Raw genomic sequence first — 6118 nt, forward strand, 5'->3', positions numbered from 1 at the left:
TCGCCCCGAGTCCCTCCTCTGGGGGGGGCGGGCCCCGCTTCCTCCCTTTCCCCTCCAGCTCTGGGGGTGGAGGGAGCGATGACTAGGCTCCGCCCCGCCCCTGCCCGGGAGAAGGAAGGGGATGCCCTCACTTCCCCGCCCCCCTCGCCGGGGAGCACCCGCCGCAGGAGCGGGGGGGCGGCGGGCCGCGGTCTCCACGTCTTCAGCCTCTCGACTCAGGTGGCTCGAGCGGGATGGCGGGGCTCAGTGCCCAAACACCTCTTTCCGAAGCCGAGGCCAGCAACACCCGGCCGCTTCAACGCCTGCCTCCCCCACCCCTACCTGGGCGCTGAGCCGCACGTCGGATCCGGATCCCGGCGGTGCGCTAATTGCCCTCGCTGCCCCCGCGCCTCAGCTGGGAAACATAACCCGGGGCTCTTCGGGGAGAAGGCAGCGCCCACTCCTCCACCCTTGAGGTTCTCTGGGACCAGGCACGCCCCCACCCCACCTCCGCCCTAGAGAGCGGAGCGCACCCCCGTATCCTGACCGCCCTTCAGGGTCTGCCTCGAGCCACCCCTCTCGAAATGGACCCCACCTCCCGACATGGATCTAACGTGCTCCTCCCCCACCCCATCCAGGAGCCCCCGCCCCCGCCGCCTCCCTCCCTGGTCTCCGCCGAGTGGGTTGGGGAGCATCTCTCTGCAGCCGGGGAGGAGGATTCTGAGCGGCGTCGAGGTCCGGCCTCAGCAGCAACCCCCTATCCTGAGCTCGAATTTTGCCCGTGCTCCATCTCTTAGAGGTGGTCCTTATTGTCCCCACCTCACAGATGAGGAGCCAAGTTCAGAGGGGTGACATGATCTTTCTGGGGTCCGACAGCTGGCGAGTAAAAGGCTTGGACTTTAGTCCACGTGCCGGCAGCCATCCATGGCGCACGCGTCCGTCCAGCACGAGCTGCGCGCCCAGCAGGGTTTTTGGCAGCGAGGTTACGGGAGCAGGCAGTAAACCCTGGACACGGAATACGAGTCCAATCTATTATAGGGCGCTGGACAGGTGTTTTTGGAAAAGCTGAGACCCGTCTGCCGAGGCTGGGATGGTGGCGGTGCTCAGGGCCATGCTGAGGACTGAGTTCCTTCCAGGTGAGACGGGAAGTTCTGGGGGCTTTGAGCAGAGTGAGGGGGTCTGACTTCCAGGTCAAGCTTACTCAGGCATTCTGTCAAAAGCAAACTTTGAGGACTGGGGACCAGGGTGGGACCAGGGGACCATCTTAGAGTGCGACATGACCGGGGCCTCGTTTCCGGAGGTCTTGAAGGCGGGCCGACTCCATTCGTCCTCTGACCGGGAGCTACCCTCCTCCCAATTCCGTGGCAGCAGCTGGGACCCTCCTGGCTCCCGGGGCTCATACCAAAGCTCCACCTCCAGGCTCCCAGACCAAGCTGCTTAGGCCGTTCGAGTGCCGGGCCTGAAGCCCCTCTTGCTTGAGGACAAGCAGGGAAGGGAGGTCCCAGCTGGAGGAGCTGGGGGGGCCAGGCTGTGGGGGACTGGGAGGCAGCTGGGCCCTCCAGAACATCCGTTCCGATGTGCGCCTTGGCGCTGGTGTTGGGACCCCCGATGGAGGCGTGAGAGACGCCAGACATGCGTGGGTGGTTCCCAGCTGCCTCCTGCGCCAGGACCTGGGGGTGGGGAGAGACTTGCTGCTTAGCCTGCACCTCAGGCCCTTTGAGCGACAAGCTCTCTCCCCTCTCCCCAGTAAGCGGGGAGGACCTTCTGTGCTTGGGCAGGGAGAGCGGCCTGCCCTGCAGTCATCGCTTCAGGCCCTCCTCCCCCTCCCCCCCTTCTGCCACCCACCGGAAGCCAGGATGCTCCCAGTCCGTTCTAGGTCCTCTCGCCCATCCTGTGGGTCTCAGTTTACCCTCCCGCGGGCTGCGCAGCCCCTCCCTCTGCTTCCCCCACTTTGCCACCCCAGCTCCATCTCCTCCAGGCTGACTCCTCCGCTCAGCCTGGCAGGAGGCCACTTCTGCTAGCCCCACGGGTTTTCTTCTCTGTGAGGGGGCTCTGATGCCCCAGCCCTCAGGACCCCCAGTCTTCATCCTGCCTCTTCTCTCCAGAGGGGGCTTCTGAAGGCAGAACCACAGCTCGTCCTCAGTCTGGGTGCCTCACCTCCCTTTGACTCTCCCTGCCCCTCAAGTGAGTAGGTGGGTCTGGAGGTAGAGTCTGGGCCCCGGGGGAAGGCTCTGCTGGGTGCTTCCCATCAGCCACCTCTCCTCTCCCAGGAGCCTAAGAAGCTCTGGGAGACCCCTGTGAGCAGAATGGGGAGGCTTGGGGTTCCCTACGCCGCACATCAAGGTTCTTGGCTCAAGACCTTGTGCCTTGAGAGTCAGCTCAGAAAGGGGGGTGGACAGGGGGCAGTTGTCAGGAGGCCTGGTCCCTCACTTCTGGATGACATGCAGCAAGTATCTTCCCCATCTGAACAGAAGGTTTAGACAGGGGACCTGGGTGCCTTAAGGTTTTCCAAGATCCGAGCAGGGACAAGACAGACCTCATTCACTGCCTCAGCGTCCCCCTCGGGCCTGAAATTCTGGACAGGAGCATACACAGATGAGGCCCCAGGGGCCCTGGGACCCTGCCCATGTGCCTCCCTCAAAGCTCTTTTGCACAGGTGGGAGTGTCCTTGCTGATGATATTCAGCCCTTCCCACCCCAGACTGGGGCGCCTAGAAGGAAGAAAAGGCCTGTCTTAGGGAAGATGTAGAGGGTGGCTGGGAAAAGAACGGAGCAGTGGGCAGGGGGCGATGGGAGGTGGAGGAGAGGGCAAGTCCGCAGGGAGGGGACGTCTCCAGCACCTGACGAGGGAGGAGAGGGCTGGCCACCTTCCCCTCACACCTAGAGAGGAACACAGCTGGAAGGATGCCGGAGAGAACAGTAGGGCCCAGGAGAGAGGGCGCCACTCGGCTCCCGAGCACCTACTGGATGCAGAGCGCTTTGCATGTATCACCGCATTTGACCGGCACTCATCCTGAGGAGTTAATAGTATTATTGCCATTTTATAGATGTGGAGACTGAGGCTTCAGAGAAGTGGAGTACCCTGCCCTAGGTAACACAGCAAGAAAGTAACAGCGTCAGCATTTGAACCAGTTCTATCTGACTCAGGAGCCCTTGCCCCTGCCTAGAAGGCTGGCAGGGAGGTAGGGGGAGGAAGCCCCTCCCCAACCCCTCAGAGGCCCAGCCCTCACCCTCCTCTTTTTGGTCCCAAATGATTTGGAAAATCCTGATGGGAGCAGATGGTGGGGACAGATGGAGGGAAAATCATCTCAGGTCTGAATTACACAAACAAACATTGATAAAGTGATTAAAACCTCAAGCCACCCTTTTCCAAAGGGCCCTGCCTACCCCAGCCTGGAGCACAGTGGACCCTCAGTGGAGGCCTGGGGGTCTCCGAATGCCCAACACCTTAGCCCAATGGATCCCGGCTTTCTGCCTGCCCCCCTCACCGCCAGGGACCACCCCCGGACCAGAGCCCAGGGCGACAGAGCTGCCAGGAGCACAGCCTGGGCCTGACTGTTCCCGAGAAAGTGGGGCCAGGAGGAACATAGTGAGGCGGCAGCTGGGGGTGTGTGGGAAAGTCCTGCGAGCCGCGACTGTGGAACTGGAGTCCGCAGCGGGAGGGGCGTCACGGTGGGGCCAGGGCCCCTGAGTAAACTTACTTTATAAGTGGGGTTTGGAGAGATGACTTGTCCACCCAGGTCACTTAGCAGCCTTGTAGCTCCCACAGAGGGGGGCAAACCCTGACCCACCCCCCACCCCACCCCCAGGGGACGGGGCAAGGTCCTGGAAGCTGCAGTTGGTTCCTTCATCTATAAAATTGAAAGAGTAGTAATACAATAATAGCGCCCCCACCCAAGGGGCATTGTGAGGATGGAGAGAAAACCTGTGCAGTTTGGGCACTGGGCCTGCACAGTCTGCGCCCAGTAAATGTGAATTCCAATCAGAGAATAGGGACTGCTTGGTGTGGGGGATGGGGAGATGGTTGGAGGTGGTCCCTCTACAGAGCAGAAGTTTGGGCTTGCAGACCCCCCCGGGGCTGCCAGGCTCTGCAGCAGAGAGATGCCTGCGATGCCCCCCAAGAACAGCACTGATCCCCAAGAAGGCAGCTGATCTCTCAGCCAAGCCCAGAAGCTGAGAGAGAGAAAGGGGCTGCATCTTTGCTGGTCCCTTGATACGAGAGCACAGACTTCATAGGACGACAGACCCCATGAAGATCCTGGGGTGGCCCCTTCCCAGCTTGGCGAACGCTGGCAGGAACACCCCCTAACCCTCCAGCTCCTCAGCAAAACCTGCGTTTCCAGCTGCCTCCTGGACTTGCTCCCAGAAGCCCACGGACACCTTGCACCCAAGCCAGCCGGTATCAAACACATCACCTTCCATCCCAGGCTGCCCTGTGCCTGGGGCCCTCCGCATCCATTAAACAAGCCGAAGCTCCACCCCATCAGGGACCCCTCACCTCCACACCTCCTTCTTTCCCAAGTCAGCCCTTCTTACTGGAGAATGTCTCTCGGGCCAGCCCTGTCCTCACCCCAGGGCCTCCTCTGCCCCTCTGCCTTGTCAGATGGCCCTACATGATCACTCTGGCCCTTTCACAGCTCTCTCCACCTTCCATTTCTCTAAATCAAGTCTCCTTCCGCTCTGCTTAATAACCTTCCATGGCTCCCCGTGGCTGACCCGAGTGAACAGACAGGCAAGCCTCTCTGTGAGTGACATGCCCCAGCCCTCACCTCCCACCTCAGTCTTACCGGCCTTTAAGTCCCTCACCAGTCCAGCACCTCCTGGACCAGACGGCCAGGACCTTCCCTACACCGAAAGAAGGGACCTGGAGTCAAGGCCGGGGAAGGGGCTTACTGCCCCCCCCCATGCCTGCATGTGGGCTTTAAACTGGAGGGGGCAGTGAGGTGGCACGGGCAGCTGGAGTCACATCCCACCGACCCTTGCTGCACCAACAGTCCCTCTCAGCCTCTGCTGGTGAACGAACTCTTGGCTGGAAGGGCCTCAGGCTCCGTCATAGAAGGGCGGTGACTTGCTTGAGGTCCTCCGGCCAGGCTCACCCATCTGCACGCCCCCCAAATCAGAAGTGACCCCTTCACATCTCTTTTGACAGATAAGCATTTGGGTCTTTTTTCCACATCCCCCGTGCTGGGCAGTGTGCTCCAGCCACTCCCCCTGGTCTGTCTGTGACCCTCTGAAAGTTCCCAGGTCCACAGCACATGGAAGTGGGGCAAAGGGCAGGAGGCTGTGCGTTCACTGGTGACCTCATACACGGTTCTGTCTGATGTGTCACAGCCTGCATATGGAACACTGAAGACTTGAGTCAAAATCTGGAAGCCTCTGGCAGCCCAGCTCTGCCCTGGGGGGTTGCCCATGGCCTCAGGGTGACTCTCCTCCCAAACCAGAAGAGCGGTTGGAATCCCCAGGCCCCTCTGTGCTCATGCAGTGCAGGGCTGGGCCGGGGCTGGGGCCGCAGGCCTGGCCCACCCACCACGTGCCATCTGTGTCCTCCTGGAGCTTCAGTTCTTCTGTGAAATGCCTCCTTCCCAGGACCGCTGTGAGGAGCCCTGGAAGACTCTGTGGAGGGCAATACACACAAAGGAGGCTGCTCTGGGACCCTCTAGGGCGCAGGGGGGCGCTCATACAGCCCCGAGGCAGGTGCACAGAGCAAAGGTAATATCCCAGCTCAAGGCTTCTACTGGCACCTGCTATTGTCCCTATTTTACAGAAGGGGAAACTGAGGCAAAGAGTGAACAAGTGCCCTGCCTGAGACTGCATGGGGTTAGAGCCGGATCCAAGATGCAACCCAGCTGTGCTTCTCAAACCCTCTCCCGGGGGCCAGGTTGCCTTGCAGACAGGAAGGCTTCCCTGAGAGTTCAGAGGGACCCAGACTCCCAGAACCCAACCCCTGGAGGCTGAGGTTGCCATATTCCAGGGGCCTCATGCTCCGATCTGTCTCCCTTGCTGGGAAGACTGACTGGGTCAGCTTCTCATTTCTGGAACCTTAGGTTCTCCCTGAGGCTGGGGATTGCCTTTTTGTTTCCATAGTAACAGTGAATAGAGGGGCCTCCAGAATCAGTGCAGAAATACTGCACAGAGACCTG

Source organism: Artibeus jamaicensis, unplaced genomic scaffold (assembly GCF_021234435.1).
Source record: "Artibeus jamaicensis isolate MK-2021 breed Jamaican fruit bat unplaced genomic scaffold, CSHL_Jam_final scaffold_847, whole genome shotgun sequence".
Lineage (NCBI taxonomy): Eukaryota > Metazoa > Chordata > Mammalia > Chiroptera > Phyllostomidae > Artibeus > Artibeus jamaicensis.